The sequence below is a fragment of the Syngnathoides biaculeatus genome, chromosome 1, assembly GCF_019802595.1.
Source record: "Syngnathoides biaculeatus isolate LvHL_M chromosome 1, ASM1980259v1, whole genome shotgun sequence".
Taxonomy (NCBI): Eukaryota; Metazoa; Chordata; class Actinopteri; order Syngnathiformes; family Syngnathidae; genus Syngnathoides; species Syngnathoides biaculeatus.
Window position 1 is genome coordinate 9,187,407 of NC_084640.1, and position 18,251 is coordinate 9,205,657.

At 42.0% G+C, this 18,251-nt stretch overlaps 1 protein-coding gene across 2 annotated transcripts in view; it reads left to right on the forward strand.

The window, feature by feature from the left end:
* The window catches only part of trps1 (trichorhinophalangeal syndrome I), a 184,758-nt gene that overhangs the window by 13,679 nt on the left and 152,828 nt on the right, over positions 1-18,251 (forward strand). For both annotated transcript variants that reach the window (XM_061814600.1, XM_061814605.1), the window contains 3 exons: positions 5,424-5,502; positions 11,140-11,281; positions 11,666-11,757. The gene's annotated coding sequence lies outside the window, so the exon portion shown is untranslated. The remainder of the gene's footprint in view (positions 1-5,423; positions 5,503-11,139; positions 11,282-11,665; positions 11,758-18,251) is intronic.

An 18,251-nucleotide genomic window follows, 5' to 3' on the forward strand; every position in this document is an offset into this window, starting at 1 on the left:
GAATGGCTTTCCAATGTAGTATTGAACGTGTCCAAGCAACAGCGCTTGCTGCTATTTGTCCCACTTTACCTGCCAACCTCGTTTTTCCTCAACTTCTGTCATCATCCTTTTCCCCCTTTATGTTCTTGGCAAGACTCCCCCACATTGTCCACGCTAGCAGGTCGCTCGCGCTTCTGTGTGTGTGTGTGTGTGTGTGCGCGCACGAGAGCAGTCTTGACGCGGTTTCCTCTGCCCTGTTTGTCTTTCTCCCTGGGCCAGCTGATCTATTCGGCCAGGAATGTTAGCGCTCGCCATTCTGCTAGCATGCGCTCTCCGTGATTATCCTGGTCCTTCTCGCCCCCTCCATCCGTTTTCGTCTCCTCCGCTTATCTGTGCCTGACTTTTCACCGCCGCCTGCATGCGTGCGAACTTTTAGCTCGACTGTTTCCCCTCTCAACGGGGGAAGCAGACGTGCCATTTATCTACCTCTCAGATGGTCGCAAATGCAGATTTCTGATCTCGGCTAAGCACATTTTTCTCTTTCCCCATCCCGTAACCCTCCCTCACCTTTCTCCTCTTTCCCTCTGCGCAGTCATCATTCATTGTTTTCTGGCAACAGACCAGCACACCTTAGCATGTGTAATTAGGTGTGAAAATTCTCAATTTCAGCACGCTCTAGCATGTGTTTTCATCACTGAACTGGTCCATATTCACAACTTTGGCCTTACCGTGTAGCGTTTGCGTGTTCCTCCGTTCTTCTACTGGTACTTCAGCTTTCTTTTCCTAAAAATGCAGCATTATCTACTGACTCAGCCTGTAAAGATACAGTATTGAAAGTGAAAATCGCCATACGCTGAGACATGAACCAGTGTTTCCTTTTGAAATGGAAGAAGCCGTGCTCGTAACTCAAAACTCTTGTATCTCAAACTTTCTTTCCTCATTGAAATGAAGGATAATGCCGTTAATCCGTTCCAGCGTCCCCCTAAAAAAGTGTTTTTAATGATGAAGACATCGAGGTTACAGACATACAAATATACAGGGAAACAAAGGAGATGTCACAACCCCTCAGCAGTTATAACAATAATGAAAACATGCCATTATTTTTGTCTGAATGTCATTATCTTTGTCTTAATGTTGGAATGTGTTAATGTGTAAAACACAATTTTAAAAATTAACAACCTTTTGCCAATTTCAAAATGTTCAATTTTGGGCTAATATTGGCTGGTTAATGTGACTGTAGTTGTAACACTGCCATGTTTTGTAGATGCTAATTGTTTATAAGTATGTAGTTAATCGTTCTATCTGACAAACTGCTGCTTTTTGTGAAGTGAATTGAGTCACTGCCACCTTAAAGTCCACTTTCTCAAGTCTACGCTCACCAGTCAAAGCAAAAAATTGGCCGAATGATGGATTCTATCTCGAAAAACTTTAATATTAGTCGGGGTCACTCATATCTCAAGGCACCTCTGTACAGCCATAAGAGCTTAGACTTTTACCAAGCTTGATATACTGTGCACACTCCAAATATTTGGAGTACTTTTCATTTCAAGTTTATTAAAAACAAAACAAAACAAAACACGGATGGGCAGGGGAGTTGGAGACTATTTTATCTGACTTTGGCACAAGAGTTGGGGTACACCCTGGACTGGTTGCCAGACAATTGCATGACACCAGAACATATCAATATCAATATTTTCCAAACAGCAGTCACTCATCACCACCAGGAAGCGAGCCAACAAGTCCCAGTCGTCAGCCTCGCACCATCTGCTTAACTTATCAGTTGCCTGGCTTGCTGTTGCCGCAGCAACCCAAGCAAACAGTGACAAGGAGGTCTACGGGGCTGCCAAGCGCTACACTGACTCTCTGTTTTCTCTCCATCTTTTTTTTTAACCCTGTCTTCTCTCGCTTTATTTCTCATCCCTTTGCCACAATTCTCCTCTTGATCAATGAATTATTCAACAAAGCATTACATTCTTCCAGCCATTTTTACTGTTGCCATTCCCATTGGCTTGCTCAGACTCTGCGCCAGTGCTGGTATTGATTAACTATTTGTGACCAAAGGGCTTTAATTGGACTTTTTTTTTTCATTTCATTTGATTCCATCTTTTTGACCAGAAGGCGCACTGAATGAAGATCTAGACTGCTACGTTAACCCCTAGCTAGGTTTCCTGTCTCGTAAAGCTCGATCGGTCTCAGTCAGATTTGGCAGTGACGAAGGTTTTGTGAATCAAGGACCTGAATTGGGCCTTCTGTGACTGGTGATGTCTATTTGGGTCCCTCTCTTTGTGATGTTTTAGATGAAACTTTCATTGTAGATGCAGAGGTAATTTCATGTATTTATCTCCTGTCTCGTAGGTTTTTGCTGTGGTCGCCACTAGCTAGGCTTCTACTTACTTTATTGTTTACTGTTGGAGTGACCAGACTCAGTCATAGTCGGTATTGACCAACAATTTGAGAAGGGCAGTTTATTTGAGATCTTTTGTCTATGATGTTATACAAAAAGACACTCAAGAAAGATGCACACTACTAATTTAGCCACCACAGAAATTCCTACTCCCTGTGTTTGTGCTCAGTCCCGTTGGTTTGATAGGACTCTCAGCCGACCGAATTTTGGTGAAAATCGTGTTTACCAGTGAGGACCAGTTAAGTCCATCTGTATTAAAGATTTTGACATGATGGAACGCAGAGTAAAGACCGAGATCGCTATGTTAGCTTCTCATGCTAACTGCCATATGGTTGTGACTTGTGATCGAAAGTTCGAGTATTTAATGCGTGTGATATGTTTCTTCCCCTTCCTTGTTTCACAAGTATTCGGAGTGTACACAGTATTATCTTTAATCACTTCATATAGTTTGTCGAGTGGCAGAATATCTCAACCTTTCATGAACCAAATCTTTTCCAGTTGCCAATATTCTGATGAGGTGGAAGCAGAGGAGGATGTTTTCACTTTGATGGAAAGCGTCAAGGTCTTCTGATGGATTTAAAATAGATTTTTGAGTGTGCGCGTGTGTGTATGTGTGTGCGTGCGCACTTGCACGGTATCATCGCGTTTTGTATAATTTGCATGCGCAACCGGGCACCGCTGCCCTTGCCCACGGCGGCAAACAAGCGCGTGCCCGTGCGTGCGTGTGCCAGTGATGGATGTGTTAGGTGAGCAGGTTAATTTCTCGCTAATGTAGATAAATTGTCCACCGTCCAGATTGCGACAAAAGTACCCGCTCGTACGCATACAATGCAGTATGACTTCAAACGTCAGACGCACTGCAGAGAGACGGTGTAGAGAAAAAAAGAGCAAAGCGGAGTGATTTCTCTCGACAAGTCAACGGATGCGTTTGAAAAACCTTGATACCAACTTTGTTCTCTAAATATTTTGACATATGTCGTTAAATTCGGAACTTTCCTTGTAAAATTCTTGCTCAATACTTGAAATAATATGCACATTTTTGTAGTAAAATAACTTCAACTTAATTACAAATAAACAGATATCACTTTATTCTCGGAATAACTTGATGTTATTCCTTTTAAAATTGTCCACTTTCATGTAAAATTACAAATTCATTCTCCTAAACATTCAATTATTTTTGGCCTTTTTGTCAGGTGGAGATTTTTCTTTTTTTTTTATTTCCTCTGGGAACGGGTTTAGTTTATTGTGATACTTATTCTTAAGGCGTTCGTGTAAAATTCAGACATTTTTCTCTCACCCTTGAATATTTGGACTTCACTCTTGCAGTTCTTTCATAAGATTTCAACTTAATTCTCATTATATTCTTGTTGTTCTTGTTTCAAATTTCTGGGTTCTGTTTCATCCTATGTTTACGAATACGTTTTTTTTCCCCTCATAGAAAACCCCTTTTAGATTCATGGTTATGATTTGGCAACAACATCATAACAAAACCCATTTTCAACACTATATCAGTCACAGCACCGCGCCATCGCGTCACATCTAAATACGAAAACTGAGGCGATGCGTTCTTATTTGAACTTATGCAAATATGAACCCTTATGAAATATTGAAGGCCAGGCATGAAACTCTAAACATCCAGAAAGGTTTTTTTTTTTTGGGGGGGGCAATTTGGTTGGCAAACGCATGTTGAGGACGCACGCACAAGTCGTTTGTATTCAACAAAAATAGAGCAGCTTGAGGAGTGAGGACAAGATCAGACCCACATACAACTTGTGATTATTATCTTAAGTCTTTAATTTCTTTTTTCAGAGCGTGTTTTTGGGTTTCATGAATGATAAAAGACGGATTACATTTGCTCATAGTGGTGTGACTGAGTAGAACACTAAGGTCGACAAAAATGGTGCGATTCTTGAAGTACGCCTTGGTGCCTTTTGTGTAATTTTCATCCCAGTCCTCTTTGTGTCTGTGGAGTAGCCAAGGAGGCGTCTTAATAAGAAGGAGCTCTGTCATCTCATTTCTCCGTCCGGAGACACTTGAAAAGTTGGATTTCGTCTTTCATCACAGGCGCTCCACCGAAAAAAATGACATGGAGAACCTTCCTGACCTTTTGTACTCCCGCACCGATTCCCCCTAAAACACACTTTTGCTTCTTCCGATTTATTTTTTTTTCCCCTCCAGTACATTTTTCTCTTCCTTGTCTTTTTGTCACTGGCTTTCTCGCTCTTCCTCCATTTGAATCCACGATTGAATCTGTCGTTTATGCCACATTCAGACTTGAACGCATTATAAAGATGATGTGAATTATTTAGCGGATTTCACTCCTCATGTGGGTTTCTTATTCTTATTATTATTGTTATTCATGGGTGTGATTTTTGGAGTGTAGTTTCTATTTTTTTTTTTTTTTGGGTTGGGGGGCAACTTAGCCATGTTCATGTCTGTGAATCTCCCTCAGCTTCTCCTCCTGTCAATAATTGATGAGCTGAATTTTATGAACACATTCAAAGACTTTCGTTTCTTTTTCATTTATTACTGCAGCAGATCTTTTTTTTCCTCATTTTTTGGATCTAACTTCAATATAAACGCAATTAGACAAAAAATGATCAAACGTAATGCGTTGTGACTCCTCCCATAATTATGACTCAGCCCCCCCCCCCCCCCCCCAGCCACCTCCAAGGCCATAGCAGTTTGGTAGCTGTAGTGTCAATAATGCAAGATGGTTGGACGTCATCAGTATCTTATCTTCTCGGATTTACGCACTCAGACAGACACCTGAGGAAAAAAAAAAAAGCCCAGCACTTTTTTTGTTATCTGCTTTACTCCAGCAGGCTTCCATGAGAAATTGTCAGGCGCTAGATGAAGAAGTCAAATTTACTGAGCATATAATTGGATTTTTACCAAGCAATAAAAGGGGCGTATGGAAAAAGACATCAAATCCTAAGAAAACAGCCATAGTGCAATGAAAGTAAATGTGAGGAGAATGGAAGTTGTTTACTACTTTTTAAATAAAGTTTTTACTTTTGTCCTCATATTTGGTGTATAGGCGGCCGCCGCACGTCAAGAGCGACACTCGAAATGGACTGAACTGTGCCACAATTTGCAGGCTTCAGGAACTGCATTCAGTGAGTTCACACATTCACAGATGTAGTTTTTTTGGGAATGTCAGGAGTTTGTGGCAGCGTTGTCGGAGTGAGTTGAGGAGGATTTAGCCAAAAGTAGTGCTTTGCCAACATCTTTTGGGTAGGCAGTTAGAAACTTTTAAGGGCACGTCAGTTATTTGCGAATTGCTCATAAAAATTGCTTTCTTGTCTTAAAAATTCACATTTATTCATTCACATTTTCTCATATTTTGATTTTCCTATGCAGTGTGGTTCCTTGTACTGTAGTTAGATAGTTAAATTAGATTAAATTAGTCTTTCCCCTCTGTAAAATTCCAATTCAAGCTGTCAGCGTTAAGACTTTTAACATCATAAAATTGAACATGATTTCTCATAAAATCTCATTGTTTTTAAGTCTCATTTTCTCAAAATATTTCTTGTAACATTAACACTCTATAATTCCTTCCTTTCTTGTAGTATTAGAACTTAAAAAACCTTTGAGTCTGATACTGCTTTTCAAAAAAAGGGCTTTTTTTCCCCCGTCCTCATAAAACTCAGCCTCTATTCTCGTAATGTTTTATCCCTGAAAAGTTCTGTCTTTTTCTATCTTATAAGGATTACATTCTCCTTGTAATATTTCTTTCAGCACTATGTTTCAGTGTCAAGCTGGTGGTTTTTCAACCTTACTTGAGTCAGAGGATGCATCTGTGTCGCTGAGTCATAAGAGTCAAGGAAACAAAAAAATATCAAAGTTATTTGGTTAACCTTTTTCTATGCTCAGCGTATTTGTTCGCAAACATTTGCCAACTCTGATAAAATAACATCAATTTGCAGCAGGGTAACAAAATATTTTCAGCAAAGAAGGCAAACAAACAAAAAAAAAAAGACAATTAAGAAAGGCTTTGAAAAAGTGTCGGGATGATTTGACAAAGAAATACAACACAACAAATAATGAGGGAAACAAAACAGAACATGAACGAATGTGCTTTCAAATATTGTAATGTTATGTTTCCGCGGCCCAATTAAACACTGGATGCGTCATCCACTTAATACAAAAAAAAGAACTCTCTAAAGTAGATAATTCACTTTCTTAATTTGGAATAAAAGAACAATCAGCAACTGTAGTTATCTCTATTAGTAGAGACAGTTGTTCACACGTAAATGCACCAAACAAGCTTTATTTTTGTTTTTTTGAACTTTTTTTTAAAAAATGATGATAGCTTAGTCTTAAAACAACGCAGTAAATTTAATATTTCAGCGTTGTCTTCTGTGTGTTTTGTATTTTTTTTATATACGATTGAGTTCAAGCATGAAAATGTCCTCGTATCCCTGACAAATCCCCCCTGGCTGTTTCTGCTGTGACCACAAGTTCAACTTCCTTTTCAGCTCCACTAAAGAAGCTGCTGAAGGATTTGTCTCGCAACCCAGGCATTAAAAAAAAGAAAAAAAAAAAGAAAGAAAAAGTAACCTTGTTCCTCACCTTGTTCTGATGTTTTGCAAAGCCCAGGGAGAGACAACGGGCTTAAGCTCGCTGCTCTTACATGAGCAGAGATCATTGGATAATTGATTCCTTTTGTTCAATCTGTCGCTTGTGACAAACTCCGCTGAGGCCCACAAATCCTGAAGCACCTGAAAGAAAATGTGGAAGAACTTCCGCATCTTTATCCTGAGCAGCCATTTTTGCACAATCTCACAGATGCGTTTCCACTGGGAAGTACCAAATTATTTCTACTCAAGTCAGTTTAAAGTGGTCCGGTTTCCTGAAACTCTATTGTACCATGAGGTGCAAAAATCATCCTGTAATGAATGCATCGCTTTGACCAACTAAGACACGCTAGGAAGCAATAATAGAGGAGGGTAAAGATCAGATGATGTTTTATCTGAGAGGTGACCAGGGCTGCAGCAAATTGGAAAATGTGGATTATGACAATGTGATGGATGCCCCAAACTCAGGCACAGCAAAAGAGGAAACTAACATTTCCAAGTGATTTCTTTTTTTTTTTTTGTACCTTGAGAGAAGAGTTTAAAATATCTGGGAGGACATTTAGGGCAAAATGCATTAAAGTGGAGACTGTGGGTTATGATCATCCGGAACCAAGGCACAGAAACATGAGTACAGTAATCACAGGATTCTTCAAAAAAAACAGGCATTAGTAAATTCATCAGTCGGAAAACAAAGCCAGAAACAACAACAATGCTAAGTGTCATGAGCAAGCATGGCCACTGCTCTGGGCGGTGACACCTGTCACCGGTCACAGCTGTTTCACATTCGGACTGTAAATTCGACAGGCATTTAAGTTGGAGTTTTTGTCACAGGCATTTGCCAGTTTGTTGCTTTGGTTAGTGAGTATCATTTACTGCCAGTGGAACTCTCCGCTTCTACGCGTAAGTTAGAGCAACCCAAGTCACAGCGATTCTGTGCCCTTTAGTTTGATCCTGTTGAGTTCGTTAGTTTGCTCCAAAGTCATCGGAACTTGCTGTATGTCTTTTGGATCACGCCTAGCCTAGCATTTCTGTGCCTCTGCCTTGTCGGATTGCTACACCGTGTATGACCCAGTTTCCGGAATAAACCATATTGAACATGATGCCTCTACCTCAAAGTCCTGCATTTGGGTCCGCCCCCGCAGCGTTCGTTCGTGACACTAAGAGAATGAAGAGTAGGAGAAACCTTTGGATCAGGAAGGAGACAAAGGGTGACATATTCTAATAGTTAACATCTAGTGCTTCTCTAATAGTGCTAGTTGTGTGCCAACGTCAACTAGTGCACGGTTGTCTTACGAGTGAGAACAAAGAGCATACTGGTACATGGAGCTTGGGCTGGATATCAAGGATATTGAATAAACGCCCAAACCGTTTTAGTGTGGAGGTGCCATTGAAAAATGCGTTTCGATTGCTTTTTGCATTTGCTCCTGGGCCCTCCCTGTTGTCGTTACGTGGATTTTGTGTAGAAATGTGTCTCCCGTGTGTATGGCCGTGCGAGCGCAAGCGATAATGTTGTGTTTAGGGCCAGTTCATTTGGTCGGCAAAGAGAAAACATGCGTATAAATATCCCCATGTTCTGGACAGCCTGACGCAGTTTGAGAAAAATTATAGTTATGGCCACACTCGCGTCTTGACAGCATGAGTCGGTTACGCGCGGGATTTATAGTTATTGGGGGCGGTGAAGGGAGGACACCAGCGGGCGCTCGTACACAAATAGCGCCCAAAATACAGATTCCGAGCGCACATTAAATTATCCTCACACTCGCACACAAACTAGCTAGGGAGCGGAATATTTTACGCTGGACACTGAGATGTGTTGTTGCCACGCAGCGCTAATCAATACTTTCTTTCCGGGGGGAGCGGTAGTAGCTCAGGCCTTAAGAACTTGGCAGCTTTGAGACCCAGCCAGCAACAAAACAAGAGGCAAGTGGAGGTTGCTTGCTGGAGAGATGCAAGTTCCCTTTATGGCGACCACAAAGGACCACTTGAGCAAGACCCTAAACAACCAACCTCAACCACAATTCGCGCTTTTAAATCTGTTACCCAATAACCCCGCTCCCCCCGAAAAAAAACATAGTTAACCCTTTTTAATCAAGGCTGACCTTTTTCCCACCAAATATTTTAGCATATTTTTAAGCATTATATATTAAAAAAATAATAATCAGAAGCATTTCCCCTGTTGTTTATAAAGAGGTTAACAAATGGCAAGGGTTATTCTAGAATTCTAGAACTTTTATTAACAAAAGCAATCAACATCCCGGTCTGCTCTGCAGCACTTGGGCATCATTAGCATAACACTTTCCTGTCAAAAGTTTGACCAAAAAAAAGCAGGACGTATAATCATAGTTTCTCAGTTTTCGGAATTGACAAATACTTTGTTGGTTCTGTCTGACAGACCGACACCAGGAAGTAGAACCCATTGACTGCGAACAACCCGGAAATGGAGGAGGCCAATTATTTACTTTGCCCATTTGTCAAGAATAGAATATGAATTTCTCCTCACTCCTGAGAGCGAGAGAGGTCGAATTTTTTTCATTTTTTTCAAGACTCAATCAAGCAGTTGGAGTCATACCTGGAAGTAGAGTTTGCTAAACTGTAGAAGACAACCGGGAAAAGAATTTCAGTAATATAAAAGGTGGAAATGGAATGTTTTAATTGAGTCTCATTACTAGGAAACTTAAGGTGTGATGAGAATATTACGTATCATAAAGCCGCGCGAGGTCACTTGAATTTGTTGTTTTCACAATTACGTGTATGTTGCACTCATTTAGTATCACCTGCCAAGTGTTACATAACTGCACAGTCATGCTAATACAGTATATAATGTATCTTGAAGGTGTGCGTAACAGGTATTTCTTATTAGCTGGACTGGTCTTTGGTGTATGTCTCCTTTAACAGAGCCTCATTGAACTCCTCTATAATTGACCGACTGCGTGTGAGTTCTCAGTGAGTCATTTGACCCTGGCATCGTGGCGTATTGTGCAACATTTGACGCAGGCAGTCAATGCTGTCAAGCTGTTAAATGAGAGCGCGGGAGCAAAAAACAATTACGTGCCAGAGGTGGAGCTGGGGTTTCTCCAGGAATGCGGATTAGATGAGTAACAGTTCTAAATGTATTGTATCTTGTCCAACCATAACAACCGGCTTGTGTATGCTCTTCTTCAATTTGCAGCATTAAAAATTGGGCACTCCGGCGTTGGGCGACTATATCACGGTTTTTACAGTACAGGCAAGTCTGAATTTAGAGTTGCATCCCCCATTCCACGTCCGAACGTAGAGCGTGTACCACTAAATACATCCTGGACTTCTTTCTGTTTCATTTCAGGTACCATTTGAATAGACATGAGGCCATCAGTATCAACCGCACAGGCTTTACAGTTTTTGGAGGCATATCATTCTCTCGCCCACAGTGTGCCAGTTGACACTGGAGCAGCTTTGCTAAATTGCCACCTGGCAAAACGTTTTCTGTCCCCGACTGCAGTTCAGCGCCAGTTTGAGAAGCTTAGCAACACCAACAATTTACAATTTACGCTATGCATGGCGAGTTATTTGAAACATGATCTGTTCTTGGCAAACCATTCATCCCTGCTACTACAACCACTGAGGAAAACTGCTAGCTTGTAGAGTAGGCATAAGCACAAAGCCGGCGCAGGTTTATCCGCAGGGCTGCACTGGAACTCCACAAAAGCTCAATTCAGGAAAGTGATAAAGCTTTGCCCATACCTACTTTGTTTTTCAGACTTCAAGCAGACAATTTTGACGCTCACCAACCTATACAGATGGCCGGCATCCCTGTATACCAACATATTCCGATTATTTTGCCACAGCCCGAACAAGGCCGCTGTTTTGCGCGCCTCTACGAAGTTTCTCTCATTTGATGCATACGAACACATAGCGAGCGCAAAAAACTTCATTTCCCGTAGGCGGGGAATGAGTGGCAGCCATTCCAGGAAAAAGAGAAACCGACAGTCATTAGCGGAGATGACGACACGCGAAATTGCGACAGTTAATCACAAGACAAGAAGCCGAATGTATCCCCACATCTCAGGTGGATGAGCTCCAAAATGGGAGCCAGTGCCTGCGGATGGAATCTTCCATTCATTTTTTTTTTGACAAGCACTGAGTCACGACTCTGACACATTCAGTGGCTAATATGTGTGTGTGTGTGTGTGTGTGCAGGAGACGGTGGGTGTGTGGGTGGCACAGACTGGAAACAAAGTGAAGCTCTGAAATATCAACAAGTTGCCACCAGGCCGCAGATTTTGGCGTCCAAATGACTGATGCTGACTGAAGACAGCACAGATGAATTATTCATCGTGAGGTACCCCCACCACCCCCACCCACCCTCGCCCGCCCTCACCCCCACATTCAGAAAAAAAGTTCCGGAACTTGCCCAGTCCGTTTAATCCATCGCACATGACTGATATCCCGCTTAAGAATGGCGATCGCTCACTGAGTGTGAATTTATTTTTCATTATAGCGCCCCGCCGCCCCCGCAGGGGTCATCCATTACGCTGCTGTACGTACGTCTGCAATGCAAATGTTGGGGGACTAAAGAGCATACGGTCATATTTATTACATTTGCTCCTGTGGGGGCTCAGTTCATTTGTCTGCTCGGCTCAACGCTGCTGATTTATCAATGCACCAACTTTTACTCTCTAGCTACTTTTCATGTTTTTTTTTTTGTTTTTTTTTGTTTTTGCAGGATAGCTCCTTTTTAGTGCAAGGATTCTGGATAGGCCACGATCAGGCAGAATCATGTGATCTGTCACAGTCCCAGTCAATCAGCAACAAAAGGTAATGATGTTGATCAGAAGTTCTTTTATTGTGGAAGAGAAGTGCAGTGAACAATTATGCTGATCTAGAAAAGTGAAGTGCCATATGTGGCTTAACAGAAATTGCCATCTGTGTTGCAGTAGTTACAAAAGTTTAAACGGCTACTAAAATACATACGGAGCAGCAACACATTAAAAAAAGGATACAGCATTATTTATAAGCATATATTGTTTGGTGTTGCATCGGAGTTGGTGCTACTTTGCGAACTTTGGGCATGGGGTTGTACGGCCAGGGAATAAAAATTGTAAAGTTGAAGTATATTTATATTAGGAGAAAAAGTTCTCTGTGTTGAATTTATGTTGAATTTAATTTTCTGTCAAGAAAAAAAAAGCAAAGCAAATTTATTTGTATAGAGTAATTTCATAGACAAGGTAACTCACTGTGCTTCACATGATTAAAAGCATTCAAATACAAAGACTAATCGTAGTATTGTGAGAGTAAAATTTTGGGGGGTAGAAAGTCAAATGTTTATAAAATAAAACAAATTTGGTTAAAAATTCTGCATACATGCAAATATAAACGGCACCATTTCCCCTCGTCCAAAAATGTCTTTAATCTCTTATTTTATACTTTTGTCATTTTATTAACTTCTTTCTCAATTACATTCTTCTAATGACCCCCCTCCCCCCATTTGTGATGTTGTGACTTTTGAAAATAATTTGTTTCCTCATTCATATTTCAACTTTAGTCTTGTAGCTGTATTATTTTTTAGGATATATTATACATATATACACACATTTATTATTTTAAAAATTCATGCCTGTTAAATGAACTTTGTGTAAGATATCGTCAATTATTAATATTAAAGTGTGCAAATTATAATGGAGTGAATATCAGGTGTGTGTAGATGTGTGTAGATGTGTGTGTACATAGTTCCTCTCCCAATGAAAACCAACTTGAACTACTTACAATTTATTACCGAGGATATTTTATTGTATTTGACAGGAGCAGTTGTAACAATACCTTTATTGTGTGCCTCTTTCAGCTACTAATGGCTTCCCCTTATGCACGTTTGTGTGTGTGTGTGTGTGTGTGTGTGTGTGTGTGTGGTGTGTGTGTGTGTATTTCTGTCTTCAGATACTGGCTCGTAGACAGAATCAACAACTCCCCAAAGTAAAGGAGACAAATCTAATAGCAAAAAATAAATAAATAGCGGAAGAAATAATCACACCCGTACACATTCAGAGTACACAGGCACTCTTTATTCCTCTATTATCGTTACACATACAGAGCTATGACAGCTGTGGAAAAGTCTGGGAAATGGCTGCATGTGTGTGTGTGTGTGTTAGCAGAACGTGTCAGCTCGGTAGAGCGTTACCATGGCTCCTCATGGCTTTGGCCCCAAGCTCGAATCCCTTTCCCTCCCTCTTCATGCCCCAACTTCCATAAATACGCTTCTGTCTTGCGCCACTGACAATTGTTGATGAGAAAAAGGAGAAAAACTCGAGACTGACTGTCGTGCACAGCATTGGACCGGTAATTGGCCCTTGTGAAACCAGTTCGAAGCGCCTCAGTTCAGTGAGCATCAAAATTATTAACCTGTATGTCGCACATGTTTTGTGTTTCTTGAGTGCAATTGTACAGTTTGAAATTTCAGCCGAATTTTCCAGGAAAATTCTTCTTTCACACGATAAAAGTTTGGAATTCTGGGAGATCTCAGTTCACCAAGTGTGAAAGGTGAACCCATGACTAGGTAGGGATGGGAATTGATAAGAATTGAGCAACTCTGATTCCATTATCGAGACTGCTTATCACTCCAGTTCCTTGTTAATATCATGTCTCTGTCTTTCGACCTGGTGAAGCAGCATGTGGCTCATTTGTGATCACAGGGTAACTGAATGTTGAACAACAGCTGCCGTGTTTGCCGAATTCCTTGTCCACTGCATTACGTGTCTGCTCTTTGCATTATTTTTATATTTCGGATTACAGATTCTCAACTTTTACGTTTGATTGTGTGGCATTCGGATCTGTTTGCCTAATTTGAAATCAATCCCACATTGGGGATTACCGGGCAGAAATGGCGCAAATCTAAACAATCTGGACGCATACAATCATGCTGAACTCAGTCACTTTCCCAACTTGGGTGTAATTCCTCCGACCGAACCCAGTCGGGGCGTGGGGGGGGGGGGGGGAACACCAACGTCGACGTGGAACACACACATTGACGGTCAGCCAACCAGCGACGGAACCGTTGCCGTCGCGCTTAGCCGGCTAGCGCAAACACCCCGACGCTGGCGCCCGGCGAAGCGGGGATAAGGGAACGCTGTCGGTTTTCCATATTTATGATAGCCGCCTCCCTCCGGGGGATCGTTCCACTTTAATTGTACGTGCAAGGAGCGACACGCAAGTGTGTCAAGTCCACGTGTGTGGTCCTCCTCCACGTGTGCTCGATGATACCAGAGCTGTGCCCCAACTGGAACCGCTGCCTGCTCGATCCCGCTAAATGATTCCGGAAACCTCATTTGCTGTCATTTTAGTTTTCCTCACTTATTTATATTTGAAATATCTCTAATGTGATGATTTATGGAAAGTCCCACGCTTGAGCTAAAAACTCATTTATTGTTCTGAGTAGCCACTAAAGTTAAAAACTATTCCGATACATTCCACCAAAGCAGGAATAAAATACTTCACTTCAGCGAACATACTTGAAATACTTGGAGTATTCTTTTTAAGGATTGAAAACTGTCCAACCGGACTGCACAGAGTGTAGTATTCAAAGTCTTTAGGCTAACTTGGCAGCAAATAGTGAGTGGCTTCCTAATCACAATAAGAATTGTTTGGAGCTACTTGGAGAAGCCACATGCTGCTTCACCCTATTAATGCCCACTACTTCATCCCAGGTAGCAGCTTGCTACAAAAATATGTTTTGTGCGCAGATTGTATTTATACTGTGGCCACAAAGTAGTTGGCTTCCCACTCCCATACGTCACGTCTGGTGCTCTGCTCATATCAGTACATTCGCGCTTTCTTTTTGTGTCGTTATTCACATCGATAATTCGCAGTCCACGGACCCAGAAGAGGGTAATGACAGCACGTTGAGGCGAAGACGAGAGACGAGCCCAGGAGAAGGCCGTCTGAAGGCTAATTAGCGACGCTGCGTATTTTATTTACCCACTGGCTGTTTGTCGAGGGTCTGGGCCTTTTCATTAGAGCTGCGCGGGCTCTCATTAGCGCACGTTGGTAACTCATGCTCTGTAAAAACTCATTAGCGGCACCGCCCCCCTGCAGAGCACGCGGGTCACGCAAACGGCGTCGGTGTTGCACCATCAAACTCCTCGTGCTTATAAACTGGATTTGTGAATTTGAATCAGTAAGAGCAAGCTTAAGATTGACGTCAACAAAGTAGCCCCGTTAGTTTCGACGCAAAGAAGTTGAGGAGAAACGCAATACTGCCCATACTCGCAACACAATCAGATCAGTTGACAATAAGTACACAATAAGTACACAATAAGTACACAATAAGTGTTAGGACATTATTTGCATTCCCTTAAATGCAACGTATAGTTTTGAGAGTATTTCATAGCCAAGAACACAGATTAGTGGAAATTAATCAGCGTAAGCATCCCATGGTTGCACCTCGATATGCAGAACTAAGAAATTGAGCGGTTTTCTGCTGCAATTCCATCAAAACCTAGAAATTAAAAGATTAGTGCAGCTCTATCTGTGAGCATTGTGGCTGAGTTATGACCACAAAACATTCTTTGATGAAGTTCACTCATCTTTTTTTTTTCCCCTTTTTCTATTTTGCTGCAGCATACTGTAAATGGCTCCCTCGTTCATCTTCCCGCTCACAGCCGCCGTGGTGGTTTTGACCCGTTGACTCCTGTTTCAGGGCAACGCCGGTGTACTCGCTCGTTAATGTCCGCTTAATTGGAATTGCATGCAAATGACGCCCGAGACACCCTTCACGCCGCACGGCAGCAGGAGGCGTGTATGCCATCTCTGTTGAACACCGCGGGGCTAATTCAAGCTGCGCTCAGAGCTCGTTAGCATACTTTTGGGAGGGGAATCATTTGCTTTTCTTCCTGCCTTGATGAGGAAATTTCATGACCTCTGCTCTGTGCTAACAGTTAGCTCATTGTACCGATCTCTCAGTCCGTTTTCTTTCAATCCCCAAAACCCACCAGCCACAGATCTATCCAGCCATCTGATGGTCTGTCCATCTTTCTTTTCTTCCACCCATCCTCACCCAAACATTTCCCTCTTTCACTTTTGATCTTTTAGTCATTCAGTTGTTACGTCGAGGCGAAACGCTGTCCTTCCGGGCATCGGTCAGTCTTGTTTAACTAGTTCTCTATTTATCGGTCATGTTGCACATTCGTCCAACCAACCCATCCCTTTCTATCTCCAGTATCTATCTATCTATCTGTCTGTCTATCTATCTATCTATCTATCTATCTATCTATCTATCTATCTATATCTATCTATCTATCTATCTATCTATCTATCTATCTATCTATCTATCTATCTCTATCTATCTATCTATCTATCTATCTATCTATCTATCTATCTATCTATCTATCTATCTATCTATCTATCTATTCAACCTCTGTGACTCTACATCTGTTCGGGTGTCGGTGCATCCATCTGTCATCTGCCTATCGGCGGGTCCTATCCAAACCATCAATCGGTGTGTGCGCTCATCACTTAATGTTTTTAGTCTCTAAGTCAGTCTTTCCTTCAAATACTTGGGAGCAACAATACAGAGCAATGGAGAGTGTGGTGAGGAAGTGAAGAAATGGGTCCAAGTGGGGTGGAACAGTTAGCGGAAGGTATCTGGTGTTCTATGTGACAGAAGAGTCTCGCTGGGATGAAGGACAAAGTTTATAAAACTGTGGTGAAGCCGGCCATGATGTACGGATTCGAGACGGTGGCACTGAAGAAACAACAGGAAGTAGAACTGGAGCTAGCAGAAAGGAAGATGTTGAGGTTGTCGCTCGGAGTGAGCAGGTTGGATACGATTAGAAATGAGCTCATTAGAAGGACAGCCAAAGTTGGATGTTTTGGAGACAAGATTCGAGAGAGGAGACTTCAATGGTTTGGACATGTTCCGAGGCGAGAGAGTGAGTATATTGGTAGAAGGGTGCTGAGGATGGAGCTGCTAGGCAATAGAGAGGAAGACAAAAGAAAAGGTGAATGGATGTGGTGAGGAAGGACATGAGGACAGTGGGTGTTGGAGAGAAAGATACACGAGATAGCCTTAGATGGAAAAAGATGACACGCTGTTGCGACCCCTAACAGGACAAGCCGAAAGGAAAATAAGAAGTCTATAAGTCAGTCTTTCCGTCTGTCTGGCTTATCCCTTGACATGGGGCCATCCACCCATCATTCAGTTGACACATCGATCCACCCATCAATGCAGTCAGTCATTCATCTTTTCACTTTAATGTAAGCGCTCTTTCATCTATCTATCCATCCATCCAATGTTCCAAGACTGTCTGCTTCATCGGATGTTTCTGTTTTTTTCCTCCACTTTTCCAAGCACTTGTATGGAATGAAATGATTTGTGTGTGTGTTTATGACCAGGTATTTCTCTGTGCTGGAACTGCTTGTTAAACCATTTTTTGAAAAACAGGTGCAGTTTGTCTGAATGACTTCTCTGTTTTCTCCACCACTCACCCCCTTAAACCTGTGTGTGTTTGTGTGTCTGTGTGCGCTCGCGTCTATGTGCTTGTGCTCAAGCTTCTAATGAGCATAACCTCAGCCGTCATGTCTGACAGCCGGCTTCCTGACAACACACCTAAGAAAACACACACTGGTGCTGCACACATGTGCAGGCACATGCAGTCTCTTACACAGAAACATACAAGTATATACCCGCACACAGCACACACACATGATCATTTTAGAGGTGTGCGAGTGTAGCTGTATGTGTGTGTGTTTTGCACGAGTAAACACTCTTTGGAAAACGACACAGCTCTCGCCGCTGACAGATGAAAACATGACGTCTCCAAAGTGTCAACATTTTAGTGGCCGCCCTCCTCTGATTGATTGTCGTGTTTGGCGAAGTGACGGAATGAGGCGATGGAAGCTCAAAGTGCAAGATAAAGACCCCTTTCACTATTTAAGTTTCCACGTGTAAACAGGCAACAGGAACGCAGCACTTTGTCTGGTTTCGCACAATTTCGATATGAAGACCGTTGGTCCCAGATGAAAGCAAATATTCGCAGGTTGATGGGTTTGCCGTATTTTAGCCTGCGATCATTCTGTTTGTCTTTGCCAAGAGGTCCAAGAGGTCCTCGGTTCGAATACATACAAGGGAAGGGAGAATTGTCAGGAACAGGAAGTCACTCACTAAGTAAAGTTTATCTGACTTTGATGTCAATGAAGTACTTTGAAGTGTCAAATATTTGTATAAATGATTGTGGGATGCTTTGTTGCTTTGCGAAACTGTAAGAGGCGAATGTCGGTCTGTTCAAGCTCTAAATCACAGGTGTCAAACTCAAGGCCGGGGG